Below are 26,092 nucleotides of genomic sequence, written 5' to 3'. Positions count from 1 at the left end.
AATGCGAGTTTTGTTGTTTTTACTTGTTCATTTTAATCCCCATGTTGGTAGGTAACACAGAACCCCCTCATGGTAAGGAGCTCTGGCATTTGACACAGATGCATTTAAGTGGGAGTTTTGGCCCCATCCCTAAAACTTAGATTTCTCATTCATAACAATAGTATTTCCTTCATAATATCCTTATGAGGAATAAATAAAATAAAGACCCTGACACAGAATAAGTAGATGACACATATTGGTTTTTTAAGAATCTTGCTCTTCCTGGATAAAATCATCTTAAATCTACACTCGTTCTTTGAAGTAAACTTCAATGTATCAAATAATATGTATTTACTTGTTTATCTGCTTCCCAATTTGAATCTGACAGACCCACCAAACACTGTTGCCCTAACACTAATAAGAAAAAGATACAGAAGCAAAAACAATTCTGCTAAACTTAGTTAGGTAAAACCACAGTAATGACCCTGTGAGCCAAGTTTAGGAAATACTGAACAACACTTTAAGACACTGTTTGGTACAATTCTATGCGTCCAGTGTAGGTGTGGATATAAAAGTTGTCAGTGTGTCTACTGCAATCAACTCTGGATCAAAGAAAAAAAATAGAAGATATGTTCCCAAATTTGTTTGTAAAAAGGAAAAATCATTCATTATTTGAGGGACTGAGTATCGTTAAAAAAGGGGGGGGGATTTAATTCCCAAGTCTAATTCCATGCTTTTGATTAATATTAGCCAGAAATCCAGGAAAAGTCAGAATATCTTTCTAGGTTTAAGGCTAGGATAAGACACTTTTTACTCAAGGAGTGAAGTGGCTCACACCCTCACCACACTTCTCTTTACAGAAGCATACTACTATTTCTTTTTTTTTTAATTTTTTAATGTTTTATTTATTTTTGATACAGAGAGAGACAGCATGAGAGAGTGAGAGACAGAGAGAGAGGGAGACACAGAACTGGAAGCAGGCTCCAGGCTCTGAGCCATCAGCACAGAGTCCAACGCGGGGCTCAAACCCATTAACATGAGATCATGACCTGAGCCGAAGTCGGAGGCTTAACCGACTGAGCCACCCAGGTGTCCCCATACTACTATTTCTTAGCAATGTGATTAGCAGCACACTATGAAACAGATAAAGGTGAGAATGAGTACATGCTTTTTGATAGACTCTGCTATTAGGTAACTGAGTAACTAGCTTCTTTCTATAAAGTATAAGGAGAGGGCTCTGCCCTTGCTGGAGCTTGCTTACATGTACACAATAATTATAGTACAGAGCAGAATATGGTTAGAGACAATGCATGGTCTCAGAGTAGAGGGTTTGATTTTCTGGCTTGATGGGAGGGAAGGGAAGAGACATCAGATTGACGTGGGGCTTACAGAGGGGCAGAGCTTCATCCACTGAAGCCAGGAGGAGGGAACTGCATCTCGGGTAGGGAGAACAGCATTACACTGTTAGGGAGCTGAAACAGCATAGAATACTTCCACGGAGTTGACGGTAGGTACAGGAGTAGTAGAAGAAAAGGTTGGGAAAGAATGGGGCCAGAATGGGAAAAGCCTTGAAAAACATGTTAAGGAGTTTGGGCCATATTCCAATAGTGGAAAGAACTAGCCTGTGAGTGAGCAGAGATAAGGTCTAGTCTTAATGTGCCACTCCCCCAAAAATGATTTCCCTGAGGCCAACACCTACATCTGTTAGATAAGAGTTCCATAGTGGATAAGTCCACAGTCTCTCTGGTGGAACCTGGAAAGTTTCTGAAAAAGCAAGTAAACATGGAAACCATGTTTTAAAAGCTGATTCTGCAGCAGTGTATAACTTGCTAAGTGGGGCAAAGATTAGAGTCTAATTTACTTGTCAAAAAGATCCTAAAACTGTCTAAGTGAGAGGTAATCATTACATTTGGATAGGTGGAATGGAAAGGTGGGTAGAGAATTTACAGTTCTTAGAATAAAATGGACTTAGGGAGAGAGAAAGAATCAAAACTGGCATTATCAAACTTGAATGATTAGGAGATTGTTGATGTCATTAAAAGAGACAGTAAATATAGGAAGAAGTGGGAGAAGTATGGGTTTTGTTTTACGTATGTTGAACTACACATGCCTGCAAGAAAAATCCCTGTGATACACCACAGGAAGCTAAAAATTCCTGGCTAAGGTTAAAAATCACACTTTTGGAAAGAAGTGAACATTTTATTTTTTTAATGTTTATTTTTATTTATTTTTGAGAGAGAGAGAACAAGTGCACAAGCAGGGGAGGGTCAGAGAGTGAGGGAGAGAGAGAATCCCAAGCAGGCTCTGCACTGAAGGGTTCAATCTCGTGAACCATAAGATCGTGACCTGAGCTGAAATCAACAGTTGGAAGCTGAAATGACTAAGCTACCCAGGTGCCCCCAGAAATGAACATTTTATTTATTTAAAAAATTTTTAATTAATGTTTTTTATTTATTTTTGAGAGACAGAGAGACACAGTGTGAGCAGGGGAGGGTCAGAGAGAGGGGCAGACACAGAATCCGAAGCAGTCTCAGGCTCTGAGCTGTCAGCACAGAGCCCGATACAGGGCTTGAACCCATGAACCGTGAGATCATGACCTGAGCTGAAGCTGGACGCTTAACTGACTGAGCTACCCAGGTGGCCCGAAATGAACATTTTAAAATATCTACTTACATGAAGTACATATCTCACTTATTTCTCAGAATCCCCTACAAAATTTGTTTTACTATCTTATGATGAAAAACAGAAATTCAGAAATATTAAATAACCATACAATCATCTCTTAGTCATATAGTAGCAGAGCTGGGATTCAAATCCATATTCTCTCTGATTTCCAAAGTCAATTTTCTTTCCACTACAAGTAATGAATAATGATTAAAACCATCACTTTTGTTCATGGTAGAAAATTGGGTAGCAAAAGTTTTGAATCACTTAGCTGCAAACCCATACATATTATCTTTCAGTAAGAGTGTAGTGGCTATTATCTTCCCAGAATGGCCAGCAGCAGAGATAAATCATTAGTTCTTTCAGTGAAAACTTAGAATTAATTAGGGCCTTCTTGAAATACTCTTCATTGTGAACATCTTGACTTTCATGTGCCTGAATTAAAGGTGTGATATCTCTCCCTCTTTACCAAGTCTTTGTTAGATGGGAATCCCATTCTCAGACTTTAGGACAACTTCCTACTCCTAGAAATTCTCCTGTTAAGAGTGAGAAGGGCATGTGCCAATACCTGCAAAGACTCATTTAGAAAAAGGTATTCAGTTTGGGCTGCAATATCTTTTTTAAGGTTTATTTATTTATTTAGACAGAGAGAGAGTGAAAGTGAGAATGTACATGAGGAGGGGCAGAGAGAGAGGGAGAGAGAGAATCCCAAGCAAGCTCTATTCTGATAGCGCAGAGCCTGAAGTGGGTCTCTAATCCACAGACCATGAGATCATGACCTGAGCCAAAACTAAGAGTCGGACACTTAAACTAACTGAGCCACCCATGTGCCCCTGGCCTACAATATCTTGGACTATTTTTTTCCAAAGGCCCATTTGACTGTAAGATCCAATCTAGTGCACTGCTATGCACACATAAAAGGCTCTATCATTTATTGGACACTTACTAACTCATTTAAGCCTTACAACAACCCTGGAGATAAGACTAGTGTTATTTTCATTAAAAAACAAAACAAAACAAAGCATGGTTCTTTGAGGTCGAGTAATGTGCCAAACAAAGGTCACATAGCTAATATATGGCCCAAGCAGAAGGCCGTGTTCAGACTCCAAAACCCAACCTCTTAGGTCAAATGCATTCTACTACAACTTCAACTGTGTGTCACCTTTGAGCAGGGGCCATGCTAATCTTCTCTGTATCATTCCAATAGTAGTATATGTGCTACCAAAGTGACCACACCACCTCAACTGTGAGGGAAGAATGACAGGACTGGTTGTCAATTGTGTGCAAGAGTTAAAGGAAATGGATGTAACAGAAATAACTCTAAGATTTCTAGCCTCAGAGATCAGAAGGACAGTGGTATAACAAATAATAATGGGATACATAGAAAGGAGAACTGTTTGCTAAGAAGGAAGATGCCTTCAGTTTTAGATAGGGCAGATTTAACATTAAGAGGGAAGCTTAGAAATGAAGTAACCAAATCCCCTTTTGTACAGTAAGGGAACTGAGCTACATGAAGGTCCAATAATTTCCCTCAACTCCACAGCTAGTTAAGTATGAGAGCCCGAGTTCTCATTCCCAGTTCAAAGTTCTTTTATCCCACCAGGTAGCTTAAGGTAAGATGGCTAAATGTCCTATGGAGAGCTGTAACTTGTTGATAAAAATCTCTTGAACAAAGGTTCTTTAAAGTTTAAGGGTTGGGCAATGACTCACTGGGAAATTTGGCCCCAGGTATCTGCTTCCTCAAGCTGTTGCTGAGGGTGAGGTCTGTGGCTGCTCTTGGAAACCTATTCTAATAAATGCATTTACAGACTTAACCTAACTAAGCAAACTGTCTTACAGAATCCAGGCTGGGACAAAAGCAAATGAGCTGTCACTAATACTATCCTGTTCTTATAAATCTAATCTCATAATCTCATCATATCTTTCTTTCTCCCCCAACTCTTTCTATTTGTTTTGCTCTTGAGATGATTACTTGTGCAAGAGGCATAGTTGCCTGAACAGAGCCACACACACACACACACACACACACAATTAGAACAAAGGACAAACTGACTCATTGAAAGAAAATGTTGGGGCACCTGGATGGCTCAGTTGGTTAACTGTCCGACTCTGATCTCAGCTTAGGTCATGATCTCACGGTTTGTGGGTTTGAGCCCCACATTGGCCTCTGCACAGACAGCCTGTCTAGGATTCTCTTTCCCTCTCTTTCTGTCCTTCCTCCTGCTCATGTTCTCTATCACTCTCTCTCTCTCAAAATAAATAAATAAACTTAAAAAAAGAATATTATTTTTAGAAATAGACTATAGGGGTGCTTGAGTGGCTCAATCAGCTAAGCGTCCGACTTCAGCTCAGGTCATGATCTCATGTTTTGTGTGTTTGAGAAGGCTCAGCGCCTGGAGCCTGCTTCAGATTCTGTGTCTCCCTCTCTCTCTGTCCCTCAGCCGCTCACACTCTTTCTCTCTCAAAAATAAACAAACATTACAATAATTTAAAAAAAACAAGAAATAGACTGTAAAGTTTTAAACTTTTTAAAATTTTCTTTTTATCAAGAGCTCTTTCTGATTTGAATGTCAGCAGGTAAAAGCGAGCAACTATTGCAGTTTATGTTTTTGTAAATTTTTTAAGATTTATTTTATTTTTGAGAGAGAGAGAGAGAGAGAGGGAGAGAGACAGAGCGTGAACAGGAGGGAAGCAAAGAGAGAGGGAGACATAGAATCTGAAGCAGGCTCCAGACTCCTACCGGTCAGCACAGAGCCTGATGAGGGGCTCAAACCCATGAGCCGTGAGATCATGACCTGAGCCAAAGTTAGATGCTTAACTGACTGAGCCACCCAGGTGGCCCCTGTTCATTTTTTAGTAATCTCCACACCCAGCATAAGATTCAAACTCATGACCATAAGATCAAGAGTTGCACGTTCTACCAACAGAGCCAGCCAGGCACCATAGGAGCAACTGATTAAAAGAAAAAAACCAACCTAAAAAACCTTCAAGGTGCAAAGGGAAATTTTAAACAAAAGCAACATGAAAATGTTCCCACATAATGTTTTTCCAAAATATAAACTACATTTATTTCTTTTTTTTTTTTTTAAAGATCTGTGCATCTTTTTATTCTTTTTTTTTAACGTCTTATTTATTTTTGAGAGAAAGAGAGAGACAGCATGAGCAGGGGAGGGTCAGAGAGAGAGGGAGACACAGAATCGGAAGCAGGCTCCAGGATCTGAGCTGTCAGCACAGAGCCCAATGTGGGGCCCGAACCCACGAACCGCGAGATCATGACCTGAGCCGAAGCCGGGCGTCCAACCCACTGAGCCACCCAGGCGCCCCAAACTACATTTATTTCTAAGTGTATATATTATTTTACAAAAACAGTGACTAAATTCACAAAGTCAAAAAAAAAACTTTTGAAGTTAAGCTTTTTAAAAACTTATTTTGAAATAATTTTAGATTTACACAAGAGTTGCAAAGGAAGCACAAAAGTTCCCATGTACCGTTCATGTAGCTCTATCTTATATTACCCCAGCACAATTATCATTAATAAGAAATTAGCACTGGTACAATACTATTAACTAAACTATAGACTTTTTTCAAATTCTACTACTTTTTCCACTAAAACCTTTTTCTGTTCCAGAATCCTATACTTCATTTAATGGTCATGGCATCTTAATCCTCTTCCAATGTCTGTGACAATCCCTCTGTTTTTCTTAGTCTTTTGTGACCATGACACTTTTGAAGAGTGCTGGTCAGGTATTATGTAGAATGTCCCTCAACTTGGGTTTCTGTTTCTCCAGTAAAAAGAACCAGGGCACCTTGAAGAAGTGGTTGATTCCAGAGCTGGGGCAGGGAAATACCAGGTGAGCCTGGAACATTTCACAAGCCTTAAAAAAAAAGGTGGGGGTTACTTTTTAAAATTTGGTGCTTTCTCAGAATAGAGTGAAGTTATAGAATTTGGGGAGGAATACTACAGAGACTCCTTTCTTCCTCAGTGCATCTATCAGAAGGCTCTAGATGTTGGGGGCCTGGGCGGCTCAGTCGGTTAAGCATCCAACTTGGGCTCAGGTCATGATCTCACAGTCCGTGGGTTTGAGCCCCGTGTCGGGCTCTGTGCTGACAGCTCAGAGCTTGGAGCCTGCTTTGGATTCTGTGTCTCCCTCTCTCTCTGCTGCTCCCCTGCTCATGCTGTCTCTCTCTGTCTCTCAAAAAATAAATAAAAAACATAAAATAAATAAATATTAAAAAAAAGAAGGCTCATGATGTTGATGTCTTGTTAATGCTGATGTTCACCTTGATCACTCGGTTAAGGTAGTGTCTGCCGGGTTTCACCACTGTAAAGTTACTATGTTCCCCTTTATAATTTGTAAATATTTGAGGGGAGATACTTTAATCCTGTTTCTCCTTAAACCTTTACTAATTTTAGCATTCATGGGCTCATCTTGCCTTCAGCAATTATTACTGTGCTGTTCTAATGATAATTTTTCTCTTGCTATCATTCCTTCTACATTTTTTATTTGGGATTCTTTGCTCTTTCTCTCATTTATATATTTATTCAATCATTTATTTATATTAGGATAGACTCATGGATATTTATTTTATTTCCTGAGTTACAATAATTCCTGTATTATTCTATTCCCTGGGTAGTTTTATTTTGTTGCTCAAATTGTTCCCAGCTTTGGTTATTTGGAGCTCTTTCAGCTTGGCTGTAGTGTCCTTTCAATATGCCACTACCTTTTTTTTTTTTTAGCACATTCTTACTTTCTAGCACTATAGGATGTCCCAAAATTGTCTTGTATTTGCCTGGCCCCTAGGCCTAGAATCAAGTACCCCACAGAGTCTTGATTCCTTTTATTGGAGAAACCAAATCTGGACACTACATGTGCTCATTGCTACTGAGATATCATTGCTTCCGTATACTTATTTATCTCTTTATCTACCTATCTGCTTATACACACACACCCATATACATAATCTAGCGTCAAATAATCTAGTATCACAAGATTTTTTCTAGCATTCCTTTTATTTTTTTAAACTTCTTTCTCTGATAGGGAGAAGCCTGACTCCATAGAATTTTGACATGAAAAGAGAATCTCCAAAATTATGCCATTACCAGTTTCTACTCCCTTGATGCACCATATATTTTTTCACCCTACTTAGAATGTTATCCCTTCTTTAATCTATTCACCTTTCAAGGCTCCAGGGAAGACCACCTTCATAGAACCCTTTCCTGAACTGTCTTGGCTCTATTCCCAATCAGCATAGGTCACTTCTATTATCTTATCACAATTTTATAAATTCTACTTGATAGAAAGATTCTTGAGATCAGGGACAGATCTACTTTGCCTCTTGCTCTCTTGGCATCTAGTACATTGCTTTCTAAATAGAAAGAACTTTATGCATATGTTTTGAATGAAATTACATAAAGGTTTCAATTTTATCCAAAAATACTATCAGTACCAAAAAATAAATGCTTGTTATGCAGTCTTAAGGCTGGTTGTTGAGAAAGTACGTATCATTTTTCAGAACTGAGTTAGTAATTTTAGTTTATTCAAACTTTTGAGTTAAACTCAAGGAATATGAAAAAAAAAATAGAACCACTAAATAACTTCAAGTACCGTACATTAAAGGCTCACTACTCTATTATTCAGCAGCACTGTGACAGACAAGTCTGTAGGCAAATCTAACAAGTCTGTTAGAATTATCACTGATATTCTTCTTGGAAGAGTTTTAACCAGGCCTCTACAGAAACATATATCCTAGACAATAAGAAATTTGTAGCAATGATCAAATTCCCAGGGGTCAACAAGGATGTAGATGTTTATATCAAGACACACTCACTTCAGCAACATTTTGTCTTTTTTTAAAAATCTCTTTTTGGGGTGCCTGGTTGGCTTAGTCGGTTAAGCATCCGACTTCAACTCAGGTCATGATCTCACAGCTCATGGGTTTGAGTCCTGTATCAGGCTCTGTGCTGACAGCTCAGAGCCTGCAGCCTGCTTCAGATCTTGTGTCTCCTCTCTCTCTGCAGTCTCCCCCCACCTCTGACCCAAGAATAAATAAATATTAAAAAAAATTTTTAAATCTCTTTTTAAGGATATTTTGTTCTTGGGGTGCCTGGATGCCTCAGTTGGTTAAGCATCTGACTTTGGCTCAGGTCATGATCTCATGGTTCATGGGTTCAAGCCCCACGTTGGGCTCTGTGCTGACAGATAGCTCAGAGCCTGGAGCCTATCTTCAGATTCTGTGTCTCCCTCTCTCTCTGACCCTCCTCTGCTCACGCTGTCTCTCTGTCTCAAAAATAAAATAAAACATTAAAAAATATTTAAAGGATATTTTGTCCTCTAACAACAGTAAGAGAGAGGTGCCTTGGTGGCTCAGTCAGTTAAGCATCCAACCCTTGACACTTTGGCTCAGGTCATGATCTCATGGTCATGAGATCTAGCCCACTGGAGGGCTCTGTGCTGATGGTGTGGAGACTGCTTGGGATTCTCTCTCTCTCTCTCTCTCTCTCTCTCTCTCTGCCCTTCCTCTGCTCGCTCTAAATAAATAAATAAGCAAATAAATAAATAAGTAAACTTTTTTTTTTTAAACAAACCCACTAAGATGCAGAGCAAGAATAATCAAAAGGAGGTTGTGTAATTCTGAGAAGCAATTTCACTTCTGGAAACTGCTCACCAAAGAATCAGAGCAACTTTCACTGGGTGCTTAAAGATTTCACCCTTAGTGATTCATACTTCACAACTCCAGAGAGAAAAGAAAAGAAAGTACTGAATCTGAGAGCAACTAAATTTGAGATGTCAAAAGTTAAAGCAGGAAGCCAACAGACATGCTTTCTAATCTTTAATCTGCAACTAATTAGCAGTATCATTTGCTGAAGAAGTCATCTCCCAGGGCCTCAATTTCCTCTTGTGTGAAATGAAGAGGTTAAAACAGCCTAGTATTTTTCTAACTGCAGGTCACAACTAGTGAGTTGTGAAATCAATTTTAATGGGTCAGAGCCAAGACGCCTGTGCTAAAGAAAAAGAATAGAATGAAATACAAAATGTCAGACTGCATCATACAGAGTATAAGTATTGTTTTACAAAGCTTTTGTCTCAGCTATTTGTGTGTGGATAAACTGGGTAAGAATGTAAAATATTTCTTACTGTGGGATGTGGTTAAAAAAATTATAGTTTGACAAGTGCTGGAGAGGATGTAGAGAAACTGAAACCCTCATACACACTGCTGATGAGAAAACAAAATGGTGCAGCGGCTTTGGAAAATAGCTGACAGCTCCTCAGAAGGTTAAACACATAATTATCATGTGACCCCGGAATTCTACTCCTGGGGGAGGTACATTCACAGCCCCGAAAGAAATGAAAAAAGACAACACATGTCCACTCAAAAACTTGTACATGATTGTGTATAATAACATTATTTACAACAGCCCCAAAGTGGACACCTCCCAAACGTTCATCGACTGATAACTGGATAAACAAAATGTGATCTATCCATATAAAGGTATAATATTTGGCCATGAAAAGGAATGAAGTACTGATATATGCTATGACATGGATGAACCTTGAAAAAATTATGCCAAGTCAAAGAAATGAGTCACAAAGATCATATATTGTATGACTCTATTTAACGTCTAGGATGGGCATATAGAAAGCAGATCAGTGGTTGCCTTGCACATGCAGGGGGGTTGAAGGGGTTTGGACTCATTGCTAAAGGGTATGGGTGTTTTCTGAGAGGTGATAAAAATGTAATATTGATTGTGGTGATGGCTGTACAACTCTGTGAATATACCAAAAACCATGGAACTGCACACTTTAAATGGTAAATTATATATGGTATATGAGTATTTCAATAAAACTGCTATTTTATGAGACTGACGGGCTGTCCACTGCACCAAGAGGGCCGCTAAAACTGCTATTTTACAAATTATAGTTTGGGGGCACCTAGGTGGCTCAGTCAGTTAAACGCCTGACTCTGGATTTCAGCTCAGGTCATGAATTCATGGTTTGTGAATTCAAGCCCCGTGTCAGGCTCTGCGCTGACAGTGCAGATTCTCTCTCTCTCTGCCCCTCCCCTGCTTGTGCTCGCTCTTTTTATCTCTCTCTCAAAATAAACTTTAAAAAAGTATAGTTTGAAAGCCTCTAGACTAGATGATGGATGATGACTGAGGGTCCTGAGAATTCTCTGTGTGCCCTCAACACAGGGCTCCCATCACCTAGCCTCACATCCTCGTTATTTGGGGGCAGAGAAGTACCATGGAAACACCAGCTGATTCCAGTCCTGATTCCAGTGCTAACCAGATGCATGGCAACCTCTCTATACTATACTTTCCTTCTGTATAAAATGAGAATGATAAACCTAAGATACCGGGTTGTTTTAAAAATAAAAGGAGATAATAAATGAAAAACAGTATCTGGTACATTGCTTGAGGTCAGAGCCAAATCTTTTTAGTACTGTCATATGCCTCTGTGTCTAAAACATTGAATAAATATTATTCTAAAGGTTTAGTTAATAGATCACATATTTGGGCTTAATTTATATGTCATATTGTCTTAACAAGGCCTATGTCATAAGGCTCTGATTAAAATAATTCATAAATGTAACATATTCTTCAGCTGTTTGACTTCATTAGTGCAAAAATTACTCTAATATTACATAATGGAGTTAGTGACGCTAGTTGAAAGACATTAGTGGTGTCTTTAAAACAACAACATTTTTATTGTATAATTATTAGAAGAACTACCGACCTCTTCTTAAATGTTTGTTTTGGACATGTGAGCAATTATTTTTTGTAGCTTTTGTCCAAAAGTCAAATGAAACATGAATCACTCCTTTAGTATTAAGTGTAAAACTAAATTGCAAAAAGGAAAAGTCCAGATATAAAATTTGGCCCTTCATTAGGTTCTCCTGCAATTTAAAAATGTTTAATCTTTAATTAGGCCTGTCATTTTCATTAAAAATTTTTTTAATGTTTATTTATTTTTGTGAGAGAGAGACACAGAATGCCACTGAGGGAGGGGCAGAGAGAGAGAGGGAGAGACAGAATCTGAAGCAGGCTCCAGGCGCTGAGCTGTCAGCACAGAGCCTGATGTGGGGCCCAAACGCATGAACCGCGAGATCATGACCTGAGCCAAAGTTGGACACTTAATTGACTGAGCCACCCAGGCGCCTCTAGGTCAGTGATTTTTCCAAAAGAGCTTCAGCAGCCAAGGTGGAATCCTTGAGCATCCCTCTTGTATCCTGGCATCACTGCCCCCTTTCACCCTCATCCTTTCCTTTGGGGAACCTCTCCTCCACAGGTTTCAACAAGCATTCCAAGTTGGAGCCTCCATTTTCTTCTCTGCCCTGCTTCTTTGCCATAGGGATTGGTCAAATGATGGGCCTGCTTATCATAAATAATTATGTAAAAACATGCAATTTAAGAAATATAAATTTCTGCCTGCTCTTGCACACCCCTTCCCCTGAGACAATTCTACTTGTGTAACCTTTGTCACACTCTAGAGTATAAAGTTTCTGACATTGCCCATGTGTGATAATAGCAAACACACAGCATAATGTGTCAGCCACTGTCCTAAGCATTCCACAAATATTATTTCATTTTATCCTCACAACAACTCATGAGGTAGATATTATAATGATACCTATTTTACAAATGAGGAAACTGAGGCACAGAGAGGTTAACACCAGTGTACAAACACATTTTTTTTAAACAATTACAATGATTTTATGTTAACATGCTATTCAGCAATTATTTATTTCCTCTTGGACATCTCACACATGACAGGAAGATATGTAGGAAAGGACATATAGATGAAGAAGGACATATAGCTCTACCTCACCCTTTCAGTACCAAATACTATTTCACTCTGCAATAGTCTAGAACTTACTTAACCAGGCCCCTGTCAATGAACATATAGGTTGCTGTAGGTTCTTCATTATTAAGAACAAGATTGCAATGAACATGTTTCTATCATTGCCTACTTGGAAGTGCATCCATGGCATAAATTCTTGGAAGCAGTATTTCTAGTAAAAGGCCTATGCGTTAAAAATTTAATATACATTCCCAAATTTTTCTCCAAAAAAGTTGCATCAATTTGTATATATTTTTGCATCAATTTATATTTGAACCATCAGCTATACATGAAAAACCATTCTCCACATCCTTGTGAATACTGAGCATTACTAACCCTTTTTATTTTCTCAGTCTGCTAGATGTATGAAAAATGGTACACAATTCTTTTACTTTTCATTCCTTTACTCATGGGGAAGGATGATGTATTTTCAAATATGTGCCGGCCACTCAATACATTTATTTTTTGAAACTACAGTTATTTTTAAAACATTGTTTATGAATTGTTTATTATCTTTACAACTTAATTACTTTTTAAAATGGCACAAGGACTTTAGAAATATCATGCGTAACTCCTTGTACAATTCAAATTGCCTCTCATGGCAGCTGTCCTTTCCCAGTGTCTGATTCCTATCCAAATCTCATTAATATTCTTTGCATACAGAAATGTTGTTTGACTATACAGATGAGATCGTTTCTGGAGAGTTCCCTTTTGTAGGGCACCCACCCATTGACTACTCATTAATATTCCAACTGACACTGACAATCCAAGCATTAAGATTACTGTTTGGGGTTGTGCTTCAGCTGCTACCCTCAACTAGCCAATCTAAGCCTTCTTAATTGTGCAGGGGGGCGGAGAGGGGGTGGGTGGTGAGGGAGGGACAAGGGAGGGTGCTTTGAATATCAGGATCATCTTTGGAATCTGAATCTCTCATGTAGAGTCCGAACATTTCAAGTTTTTCTTAAAAGACTCCCCTAATAATCCAATGTAAAAACAGCTTTGGGAGTTTAGATTTGGTTTGATCCCAGGGATATTTGGCCTCAGCAGGAGGCAGACACAGGCCCTAATCATCCACTGGCTCGATGGACTATGACAGAATCAAGTAAAAAAATCTGGGCCACCTTAGCATAAGCCTTGAGACAGGTTATTGAGCACTGGTCATATGCAAGGTGATTCATTCCATTTGGTTTTATTCCCATAGTCCCTATAATATTATGAAACAATTTGTTTTAAGTTTATTTATCTATTTTGAGAGAGACAGCAACCAGGACAGGAGCAGAATCCCAAGCAGGCTCCATGCTGCCAGGTCAGAACCCAACTCGGGGCTCAAACTCACAACCATGAGATCATGACCTGAGCTGAAATTAAAAGTTGGACACAGTAAGTACCAACTGAGCCACCCAGGTGCCCCGAAACAAATATTATTATTCTCATCTTACAGAGAAAGAAACTGAGGCTCAGAAAGGTTAAATAACCTGCCAAAGATCACACAACTAGGAAGTGGCAGAGCCAAGATTTGGGACAGTCTGACAGACACTAAAGTCTATACTCTAACTACTTACTGCAAAACACAAGTTTCTGGCATCTGGGTGGGGGGGTGGTCTGGGCCAGTCTTAACCTAAGTGTCTTGAAACTAGAAGGGATGGGGAAGAGTTGGGCCAAAGGCCCCAGTCTGTTCCACATCTAAGCCGACTCCGCCCCCAGTTCCTTTCAGCCTAGGTCTACCGCTGGAGTCTACTACTTGCTTAAGGGGTAACACTAGGAAAATTACTCTAAGCCTTAGTCTCATCATCTCTAAAATGTTCCTTTAGCTCAGAGCTAAAATAAGTGCTCATAAAAGTAATGAATGTTTTTTGAATATTTACCATGTGTCGGATACTGTTTTGTTTTGAATATATAAACTTATTAATCCTCCCAGTAGCACACTCAGAATATTATTGTCCCACTCTACAGAAGAAACTAATGCCTAGACAGGCCAAATAAATGTTAACTAATTCATTTTTTAGGAGCCTGGGATGAAAATAAAATGACCTCTTGCACAGAGAATAAACCAGAATTGTCATTTTAGGGTACACTGTATTTCAGTGTCAACTTATTTTCGTTATATCAGCAATAAGAAAAAAAGAGCATCTCGAATGTCATCTCTGAGAAACTGGCAGTGACTAGCAGGAACATCAGATCTGCTTAAAACCCTGACACCATTTCTCCACCCAAAAGTCTAAATCTCTCTCAAATTGTACTGTTTTAAAAGGGTCAAATTTTAGGTATTCTTAACACCACTGTAAAAACTCTGTTAGATAATATAATTATCACCATCCTACATGGCATCTATTACTTTATTCACTAATTTGAATATCTTATCTTCTTACACTTTTGAAACCCAAATTAGCTTTTTACATAATTATGGTAACATTCACCTATCTTATTTAAAGGTAAAAGAGTAACCTGTAGTTACGCCTTTAAAAAGGACTTTGGTCTAAAATTTTTAGGTCTTAAGAACCACCCAAGATTCTTTCTAATCTTTTTTTCTCCTTTAAATTAAAAATTACCCAATCTACTCCAAGGTTTATTCTACCTCTCTCTCAAATCTAATTTGTTATTTTTTTCTGCTTGGTTCTTCTTCCTCCTCCCGGTGCCCCGTTGATAATTAACTCATCGTAAGGACAAACATAATCCAATGGATTGAGTCTTTTTTCAGTATTTTTCACACATAGTAAGGAAAATCTCTATCAGCATGTAGAAAAGCAGATAATCATGTCAGTAATTTCAATTTTAAAGTGAAAAGTAGAGAAAGGCACAGTTAACTGGAAAAATAATGTGCAGATTTACAGTCAACGGAAACCATTACAGAAAGCAAAGATTTACTCCGAATAGACTGTTTCTCCTTTAACCTTTGTACCATTCCACACTTTAACATCCGATGCATCAAATGTCGGTGCCTGGTACAGTGTAGGGACTCAATAAACATCTGTCTTATGAATAAAAAGCAGCGGTGTACGAGTTCTCAGCTGCCGTGTATCAAAACAAAGGCCCACCTACATAACTCAATGTCTATAAACTACATGCTCACAAGTCTTGCCAATTATATGCTTAATTAAGACAAAGTAGCTAATTAAAGAACCTTCTATACAATGTCAAAGCAGAAGAAATAGCTACACTTATTTTAAGAAGGCTGCTTCCATTAAGGATATAACCTCCTTATACCAGTCCTTCGTCCTTAATAATTAATTGAGTTTTCTCCAAATACAAGGCTTCTTAGTTTCACTTCTGGCCATTTCCAGGAAGGATCTGGCTTCCATTTTTCTTATCTGAAATTTTAGATGAGGTGGTTTTCTCAGGACCTGCTCAATCTGAAACACTAGTTCAGATCAATTAAACCAATCCCTTCAAGCAAGAAGAGAATTAAAACAGGTTTACTGAAAAGTGACTCTTCACTAGGCACGTTCTATAATCTTTCCTTTCTGTAAAAATCTGAGCAGCTCACCCAGAACAATGCTTTAATCAAGGACAAGCATAGCCGAGTCTGGTCAAACAAAGAATTACCAAACCAAAGAGCCAAAGAAGTGATAAAATTTTGCTACTTATCTCAACTAATGTTATGCATCTTATTTCTTAGGGACTGGTTACAAACGTATGTTAATGTTTCAACTATATTTTTAGGTTTACTTTCTAAAACATATCAGATTACAATGCTGTTTTATATTTTTTATTTATTTTTTTAATTATTTATTTTTGAGAGAGAGACACACAGAGTGTGAGCAGGGGAGGGTCAGGGAGAGAGGGAGACACAGAATCAGAAGCAAGCTCCAGGCTCTGAGCTGTCAGCACAGAGCCCGACACAGGGCTGGAACTCACGAACTGAGCCGAAGTCAGCTGCCCAACCGACTGAGCCACCCAGGTGCCTCACGATGCTGTTTTAAAAAGTTATTGAAAAGCATTTATTGAGTAGTGGGCTGTTGGGTGATGGGAAAATCATTCAACCTCTCAGTTTCTACATCTCAAAACCATTCACAAGTAAGGATTAAAAGGGACAAAAAAAGGGGTGCCTGGGTGGCTCAGTTGGTTGAGTCTCCGACTTCTGCTCAGGTCATGATCTCACGGTTCGTGGGTTCAAGCCCCGCGTCAGGCTCTGTGCTGACAGCTAGCTCAGAGCCTGGAGCCTGTCTTCAGATTCTGTGTTTCCCTTTCTCTCTGACCCTCCTCTGTTCAGGCTCTGTCTCTTTCTGTCCCTCAAAAATAAATAAAAAACATTAAAAAGTTAAAAAAAAGGACAAAAAAGTCAGAGTACTTTATAAACTATAAGTTGCTATAAAAACTATTGTAATTTTTAGTAAAATTTCAAGCTGATTTCAAGAAAAAATGGAATTAAAGAATAAGTCTGCCCAAAGAAGAGAAACTTGAAGAAATGACAACTGATGAGTTAGACTATCTGGTTCAATGAGATGTTAACAAGAAAACACCTTGTTTGTTTGTTTTGTTTTTTGTTTTTGGTGTTTTACTCATTTATTTTAAGAGAGACCGCACACGCATACATGGGGTGGGGGCAGAGCGAGAGAATCTTAACCATGTTGCAAGTTCATCGAGGAGCTGACAAGGAGGCTCAGTCTCATGACTGTGAGATCATGACCTGAGCCAAATCAAGAGTCAGACTCTCAGCCAACTGAGCCACCCAGGAAGCCCTTGTTTAAGGCTGTTGCTAAAAATCTTTCAAATCAATAAGCATGTAGTAAATATAATGAACATAATTTCATCTTTCCTTGAGGATTCTAGGTAGCTTTCTTATTTTTCTTATAGAGAAGGAAACCAGAAGAAAACTTTTAGTTACTTGAGGATTCCAGTTGGTTGAATTCTAGTTTTGCTTGCTTTTAAAAATGTAGTGAGAGCTGAAAGACTAGAACTGGCCAGTAGTAATAACCCTGGAAGTAGGCGCTGACAGCGATAGTAAAATAGTGGTCTGGATCCTGGGAACACCTTGGAAAACCTGCACTCAGATGGAAGTGAATCCTGGCTACCAGTCTCCATTTGTCCTGCTACCTTCAGAAACCTGCAGGGGCTGCTACCCGATTTGAACCCTGGTGGAACTACATCAGCTGTTGTCCATTAAAAAAAACAAAAAAACTTTGTTAAAGGACTTGTTAAAATGAGAAGTCTATCTTCAAGGTTTATGCATGCATTCAACAAATACTTATTGAGGACTTACCATATGTCAAGCAGTGCTCTATTTGCTAAAGACATAATGTTAAAGGTGACAGACAAGGCCTCTGCTCTCATGAAGCTTCCATTCTACTGAGGAAACAGGACAATTATAAACCGTGATTAGTGCAGTGAAGGAAATGCAAGGAAAGTAACTGAAGTGGTGGCAGGAAAAGGGGCAGATGCCTTAGATAGTGGTCAGGGAAGGCCTCATTGAGTGAATGACATCTGAGCTGAAGCCTGAATGATGGGGAGGAGATTCGGAGCCAGCCAGGTGAAGAGAACAGATGTGGAGGTTTTCAACATGGAAGAAACAGCAAATGCAAAGGCACTGAGGCAGGAATAATATGGCTAGGGAGTGAATGAAAAGTATGAGATGATAACAGAGATGAGTGGCAACAAGATTAAATAAGGATTTATAAGCAATGGTAAAAGATTTTTTTTTAATTAAAAAAATTCCTTTATGTCTTTATTTTATTTTGAAAGAGACAGACAGAGTGTGAGCAGGGGAGGGCCAGAAAGAGAGGGAGACATAGAATCTGAAGGAGGCTCCAAGCTCTGAGCTGTCAGCACAGAGCCTGACACGGGGCTCAAACCCACAGACTGTGAGATCATGACCTGAGCTGAAGTGGGCCACTTAACCAACTAAGCCACCCAGGTACCCCAAAAGATTTTAATTTTATTCTAAGTGTGATGCAAAGCCAAACATTTTTAAGATTTGCATCATTTGCAAGGTGAGATATATTTCATATACTTTATGATATTTAACTGCCTGTTACATGTATAATGGCTACAAAATGAAAATGAAAGGCAAAGTTCTCACAGTTGGAAGACTTATAATCTTTTAAGGAAGCAATAATTCATAGTGACAGCATTAAGGTAAAAATAAAAAAGTAAAAATAAAGTGCTAAGTGAAGACTGGGGAGGAGCCACTGATTAAAATGGAAGAAATTAGAAAGGGCTTTAATTTTTAAGAGGAGCATTTTATTTGAGCTCTTAAGGAAAAGCATTTAAGCGAGAGTGGGAGGTGGGAGAGGAGCACGAGGCTGTGGGAACTGCATGAGCAAAGGTACAGAGGCAGGAAAGGACAGGGTGGGTCCAGGAAACCATGAATCACTGAATGGCTACAATGCCAGGTGGGTGGGTAATGATGGAGGAGATAAGCCTGGAAAAATTGGCTGTCAGGGTGTGGGAGTGGGGGTCTTGAATGGCATTCCAAGAAATTTAGACTTAATATACTTGGACTTTGCTTCCTCTTAAGTGTGTAAGTGAATGTCCTAAGGTACTTGTTAAAACTGCAGATTCCCAGACCTCCTTCCCGCAAATACATCGGTATATAAGTCTAGGTGGGACTTGGGAACTTGCTTTTAATCAACATTCCAGGTGATTCTAAAGCAGGTAATCAAGGAAACTGTGCTGAAAATCAGGGTTCTATTTTTTTTTCATGACGACTCTTAACGAAAAGGGAAAAACTGAAGTCAAGTCTAAGGACCTGCTAAAAAGGGGGGGGTAATTAATTAGAACAATGACAAAGAGCCATTATCACTCTTGGGGTAGAATCAACCAAATGTGGTGACTGATTAAACGTGGGAAATGAGAAGAACTAAAACTTTCAAGACAACTTAAAGCTTTCTCCTTACAGAAACTAGGTGGACATAAGTGGCTGGTACATAGGACTATCCACATGGTTTGCCAGGGAACTGGAGACTGGGATCTGGAGCTCAGAAGATATGTAAAGGCACTAAACATACTGCTTTGGCACTCCTAAGTAAATTCAAGACAAAGAATTAGACATAAAAAGTAAAACCATAAAAATTAGAAGGAAATCGAACTGGATACTTAACCCATCTCCAGAAGGCAAAAGCCTTCACAACATAAAAGCAACAAAAGAAATCCCAAAGAAAAAGATCTATAGATAAGTAATAATATATCATATATAAAATTAAAAGGCAAATAACTAGTTAGACATTTGACCACAGGGCAAATAATTAATATTCTTAAAATGAAGAGGTTATACAAATAACAAAAGAAGAACCCCACTATGAATAGTTTCTGTATGGAATAGTGGAAAGTTAAGTAACTAGGCTTGGCAACTTAAACTGCTGGTCAGAAAATGAGATTTGCTTCATATCCATAGAGACGGTGGGGCCTTGTGGCATACATCAGCAGGGCTCTTATGACTTATGTAACTAGATTGCCAACTGTCAATCCATAGGAGTGCCTAAAAATTACTAATCTTTGCAATTTCTATTGTTCTGCCTCTAAATTCCATTAAGCCTTACTACCCTTATGAAAATTGCCTTTATGGGGAGCCTGGGTGGCTCAGTCGGTTAGGGGTCCAACTTTGGCTCAGGTCATGATCTTAGGGTTCATGGGTTCAAGCCCTGCGATGGGTTCTGTGCTGACAGGTAAAAACCTGGAGCCTATTTCAGATTCTGTGTCTCCTTCTCTCTCTGGCCCTCCCCCAATCATGCTCTGTCTCTCTCTGTCTCAAAAATAAATAAACTATTAAAAAAAAAAAAAGAAAGGAAATTGCCTTTACTGCAACCAGTCTTTTTCCTTGGGCTCCATATATCTGAAATGGACAGCGGCTTAAGGATGGGACAAAAAATAATTTCACAACGTCTAGAGAGCTTATAAGTGGCTTATAAGTCATCCTTTCAGCACAGAGGGTGTATGGACTTTGGGAACAATAGTCCAAACCTCTTCCCTTTATAGAGAAGGCTCAGAGAGGATGCATGACTTCCCATGATCACTTAAGTGGCTGGTTCCCAATACCACAGTGGGAATCCTGACTTTCCAGAAGGCACCCTTTCTATTTTGCAGTGCTGCTCCGACAATCATAGGCTCTGGCTCCTCATACCAATGGGCATTTCAAACACCACCATTTGAACTACTGCACACTTTCCACTTCATCACTCCGCTCATTCAGTTTGGCTTAATAAAAATCTGTACTCCTTCTCCCAAAGTCACAAGTAAATGAAAGAACCCCAAACAAAAAACAACATTATTAAAATGACAAACCCAAATAAAAAGGGGAATGGATTAACCAAAAGACAGTTCACAGAAGAAAGTGAAATGGACACAAATGTACAAAAAATGTTTGGTCTCACTAGTAATTAAATACAAATTTAATCACTTTTACTTATAAATTAATAAACATAAAACTATAAGATCCAATATTATGAAGGATGCACTCAGATGGGCACTCACAATCACTGCAGGTGAGAATGTTAATTAGTCTAGTGTTTATGAAAAGCAATTTGGCAGCAGGCTTAGTGTTTTTTAATTTTTATGCCCTATGACCCTGTAATTCATTTTCTGTGAATCTAACTTAAGAAAATACTGAGTGATCTATACAAAGATTTATGCATTAATTTGTTCCAATTTTTTCACTTCTTAATAATACTGTAACAATTGAAATACCCAACTACACAGTTAAAGTATGCAACATCAACACAATAGAATATTGAACATCCATTATAATTATTTTCAGATAATTTTGATGCCATTGAAAATGATGATATAATGTAAAGTAAAAAAAACAGATACAAAACTATATCTACTGCAATAGGATGAGCCCAACTACCTGTGGGGTGTGTGTGTGTGTGCATCAAAGGAAAAAAAAGACTGAAAGAAAATACACCAAATAGTTCCCTCTGGAACAGACTATGGAATATTTTGCCTTCTTTATAATTTATTTTTCCTCAGGTTTTCTATAATAAGCATATGTAATTCTTATCTTACAACTGTATATGCATATTTGTAGGTATGAAAATAAAAGAATATGAAATGAAGTATGAAATATGAAATAATGTTTCATATGTAACTTAATGTGAAATATGAAAAAAGTTTAAAAAATAATCTGCAAATCACTCACATGGAGATGTTAGTTGAAGTCATGGAAATAGATCAGACTGCACAGCGAGAGAGTATTATAAGAACAGGATGCTAAACCCAGGCAAAACCCCATATTTAAGGAGTAAAAGACTGTGAGTTGGTGAAGGGGCATGGGAGAAAGTAGTTAGATTAGAAGATGGACAACCAGGTGAAGTCATGTCAAGAAAAGCCAAATAAACAAAATAACCAAAAAAGTTGTCCACTGGGTCAAATGTTGCCAAGCAGTAGGTTAGGAGGACAGTGGCAGGGCCATTATGAGGAAATCACTGGGTAGGATGCGAGGGCAGACAGGTTTCTTCTAGTGCTGGAGGTGGAAGCCAAATCCGAGCAAATGTTACCTATTGACTGAAGCTGACTACGAGGAAAAAAAGTCCTGGGCCATTTGCTTAAATTTCAGTTTATGTGGAAAAAAAGATTGTGGAAATCTGAAACCAAGTAAAAGTATAGCAGGATTACTAACCTATGGGCAATGAAACAAAAACTGGCAATACCTTAGAGTATTGAAAAAAGAAAAAACGTATTTGAGGGTTTGAGAAATTTTCCATACAGTAAGCTCTGTTACAGGATAAATATGAGAAAAAATGGCTCCATACTTGTTATCAGAAGAAAAAAAAATTGCATCTTTCCCCCCACAAAGATGGAAGTTCTTAGTTTCAGTGTACTATTATGAAGTAATTCTTTAAAAGAAAATAAAATTTAAAATTTAAAAGAAAATAAAATATCACGGTATCATGTTAACTTCCATAATAGCAAATGTGAAGTCTCTAGGAACATTTTCAAGAGTGAAGAAATCATTTGACATGCTAAATAATGGATTGCTTGTTGGGTCAAACCTTGTCCTTTTAATAAGAAGAGGTCTCCATTAGCATAATAACTTGACTGAGTCTCAAGGACTTTGCATCCAGCCACAGAATAAACACATCAGTATGGTCCTACCAAGAGTACCATCTACCACAGAATCTCAACTCCACAATCATTAAGAAACTACTCAATTTACAACCACTCATTTGTTACTAAAGAACCTTGAGAGTCTGTGTTAAGTAATTTAACATCACCTGGAGATTACTGTACACAATCCAAAATAAAGTACTTTAACTGCCTATCACAAAACACACAGTAAAAGACCATAGCAACCTTAAGAAAAAAGGTTTTTTCTTATGGAAATTCCTGACTTAGGAACCACATCACACATTTTTCTATCTGCAGAAAGAGTACAATTCCAATCTAAATAAAAATCACCTATTTCTGAGAGTATGGAATTAAGAATACCTGAAAACCAGTTTTTGCTGTCAATATAAACTGACAAATTCTCCCAATTTGTGGTAAAGTAGCCTTTTATGGAAAAGATGTCTAATGATCTCCTGTGGTCCCAGAATTCTTTTGTGTCTCTGTGTATATGTCTTTGATGAACCCTTCTGGTACAGAAGTCCTAAATTAGTTACAGTTGATTGTTGAAGAATATCAGAGGAAAGCCAAGAATTTGAAACCCCAAGAGGAATAACAGTTAAAATTGTACTTCCAAACATTTTAAGGGAAAAAGATAATTGTTATAGATACCTAAAATACATGCAAATACTGACTGGTTTTCCAAAATTCCCAGTGGGAGACCACTTTCCTAGAGTGTAAACAGAAAGAAAAGAGGTAAGTAATTGTGTCCATCTAGTACCATGGCTCAAATTACCAAACGAGACAACCACCATCTGTTTTATTAACTCAGAATCTCTATTTTAAAAATGTAAAACATAATCACATAGAAGGGACTGTATCATGTTCATCCTCTGTATACTAGATCACTGGCACACAGTAGGCAATTAATAAAAGCCTGTAGTTACATGGAAAGTGCTTAAGACTATCATAGACTTCAATCATCAAAACTCTTCAAGGGATCTTCAAACACTTCTGACCCTTTCCTCTTTCACTCATTTACCCGTCCTGTTCCCCCGCCAGAAGGAAAGAAAAGAAAAAAAAAAGAGAAAAAGAGAGAGAAAAAGGAAGGAAGGAAAAAAGGGAGAGAGAGAGAGGGAAAGAAAAGAAAGAAAGCAAGAGACATTTTGAAGGCACTTTAGCAAGAAAAAATATCCTGTCGTCAGGATGCACTGTTAATAGAAATGTTTTCGCTTCTTAAGCTTTCTCTTCTTAGAATTATCAAAAGCTTGAAATTTGGCCCACCTTTAACCAGAGTCTGGAACAAAACTGGACTGTACCAAATTAAACAAAGTTGCGCAATGAAGCAATTTTACCAAATGGCACTGTTTTGCTAATGTTGCCAATACACTATTCTATTCTCAGAAGTTCTACAGTTCAGGGATTACATGATAACAGCAATTCGAAGCCCAATACAGAATAGTGAAAAATAGCTCCACCCATCATTTACTGAACTGCCACAGAATTAAGGACAAGTCCTAATCCCACCTTCAAAAGGCCATAATGTTGGCAGAACACCAGGTAGGACATATAAGCGATGCAAATACTCAGAGTTTGTTGTTGTTGTTGTTTGTTTTGTTTTGTTTTTAAGGAAACGTAGAAGAGAGACGTTAAAAAAAGAACTATTTTCTATGCTTCTACAGCACTCTGGCCTCATCTCGAGCATAGCACTGATTTCACCAAATCTTTAAGTTTTATCTATTGATTCTGCCTAACCCATTTGATTTTGAGTAAGCCTTTTTAGAGTAGGGATGTTCAGAACTTTGAATCCATAGTATGACTGACAAAACAAGAGGCACTCAAAAACTGTTTTGTCCAAAAAATGAAATAAGTTCCTAAAGTAATTATTTAATGTCATATTATGTATTGCTCTGTCAATGCAAACCAAGGAAATATATGTGCACACAAGCTTTTTTTTTTAAACCTTCTCTTCTGCCAATTCTATACTTTTTGGAGGTCTACCTAAGACAGTCATCCTACCGCCAGGCTATTACTCCACAGAAACTTAGAAAATGTTTATTGAAGGCCATCTTTTGTGTCTCCATCAGACCTCAGAAGAAAGTGTTATTTCATGGTTTCTAAAATATTAATAATTTGTGAATAGTATTAGTAACTATGCGGATAAAAGTATTGTGCTTAACCACTTAAACCAACAGCAAAAGAAAGAATAATGCAAAAGAAGACCTCTCCTCTAAAGGGGTATTGTCTCAAGGCTGATAACTCCCTAAGTACCTTCGACTAACTTGACAAACCAAGTCAGTAGAACCATCTGGATTAGGCAGACTTTTGAAAGCTGGAATTAGGTGAAAGACAATAGTAGTTCAAATATCTCTCATTAGGATCAGCTAAACTCGTTGTAAGCACCAGTAAGGAGGCAAGGAAGGACGCCAGATGGTTGGCTCCTAGCACGTACAACTTTAAGCTTAGTAGGTGTAGCCAGGGGTGTACAGTTACCTTATATTAACACCTACGTATATTGGTGACAGGTGTCAGTGATATATACACGACAGCGATTCAGGGATGACACACTCAGTTGCAAAGACTATTATATTCTCAACATGCCTCAAAGGGGTTTAAGTGTCTTAGAGTTCAGTAGGCAGAATGGAATGGGGAAAAATCGAAGACAGAGGGAATGGCTTTATATGAAGAAGAGAAAAGAGCAGTTTTTTGAATATCAGAATATATTCCTAGGAGACTATTTTAAATTTTGATGAACTGCCGCCTTCGTCCACCACAACCCAAACTGTATATAGTTAGAAAGGAGTGTTCCAGACAGATGAGGTGGTCCTATCAGCTCCTTCCCTCAGCAAGCAAAGGTTCGGCCCTACAGCATTAGTTCCAAGCCCAGCGCAGTACCCAGAACTGAGGAAAGAGCAACAGGATCAGTGGTTCCTCTGCTCTCTCTCCCGGGGGGGTTGGGTTCAAGCTCCTGGTGCACCCCCGGCCCCAGAAGTCGCTGGAGAAAGAGATTGTGGAGGGAAGCCGGGGTCTCGCGCACTCTCCGGCCATGCAAGATGTGGACAGAGAAGGCCCTTACCTGGCTAAAGGCGGCCTTTCCTCTGTGCTGCTACCAGCGGGGTTACGGGTCCCGGGCACTCTGCCTCGCGCACCTGTCGCGACCCAGCTGCAACACCTACAGCTCCTGCGGCCCCGCCCCGGTCCGGCTCAGAGCCCCGCCCCGCCCCGCCCACCGCGGCGGGGGCGCGCACGCCCGCCAGCCTCCCGTGCGCCCTCGGGGCGGGCGTGCGCGTCGCCGGCTGCGTACCCTGCCTGGTCGGCTGCGCGCAGAGTTGGCGTCGTGAGAGGCGTGGCTGCTTTTCTAATTCTCCGCGCTTATCTCTGAGGGCTGCGCATACGTTCTATAGCTTTGAGTTTTGTGTTTCTCTAGTTTAGTCTTAAACCTGACCCAGAATTACCGCAGTTTGATTTGGGAGCGACTGTGAGGTTTGACCTAGGTTCAACTAGGCCAGATTCCTGGTGCTTTCAGGGGTAAGTTTTGTGCAAGGAGAGTGCTTTAGAGCAGGTCGTGTGATGTAGTGGAAAGAGCTACACATTAATCCTGATTCCACCGCTTGACGTTCATCAAGTCGCTC

The 26,092-nt window shown here is 39.0% G+C and overlaps 1 protein-coding gene and 1 non-coding gene across 4 annotated transcripts in view; both read right to left on the bottom strand.

Moving 5' to 3' along the window:
• Positions 1-25,639, bottom strand: part of LIMA1 (LIM domain and actin binding 1) — an 86,031-nt gene extending 60,392 nt beyond the window's left edge. For all 3 annotated transcript variants that reach the window (XM_029955251.1, XM_029955252.1, XM_029955253.1), the window contains exon 1: positions 25,537-25,639. The gene's annotated coding sequence lies outside the window, so the exon portion shown is untranslated. The remainder of the gene's footprint in view (positions 1-25,536) is intronic.
• LOC115305807 lies at positions 3,771-3,877 on the bottom strand. The gene has a single exon (XR_003915004.1). It is a non-coding gene; the product is annotated as a U6 spliceosomal RNA (small nuclear RNA).
• Positions 25,640-26,092: the final 453 nt, after the last annotated feature.

This window comes from Suricata suricatta, chromosome 10 (genome assembly GCF_006229205.1).
Source record: "Suricata suricatta isolate VVHF042 chromosome 10, meerkat_22Aug2017_6uvM2_HiC, whole genome shotgun sequence".
Taxonomy (NCBI): Eukaryota; Metazoa; Chordata; class Mammalia; order Carnivora; family Herpestidae; genus Suricata; species Suricata suricatta.
Note: the sequence above shows the minus strand (reverse complement) of the source record. Positions and strands in the feature narration are given on the sequence as shown.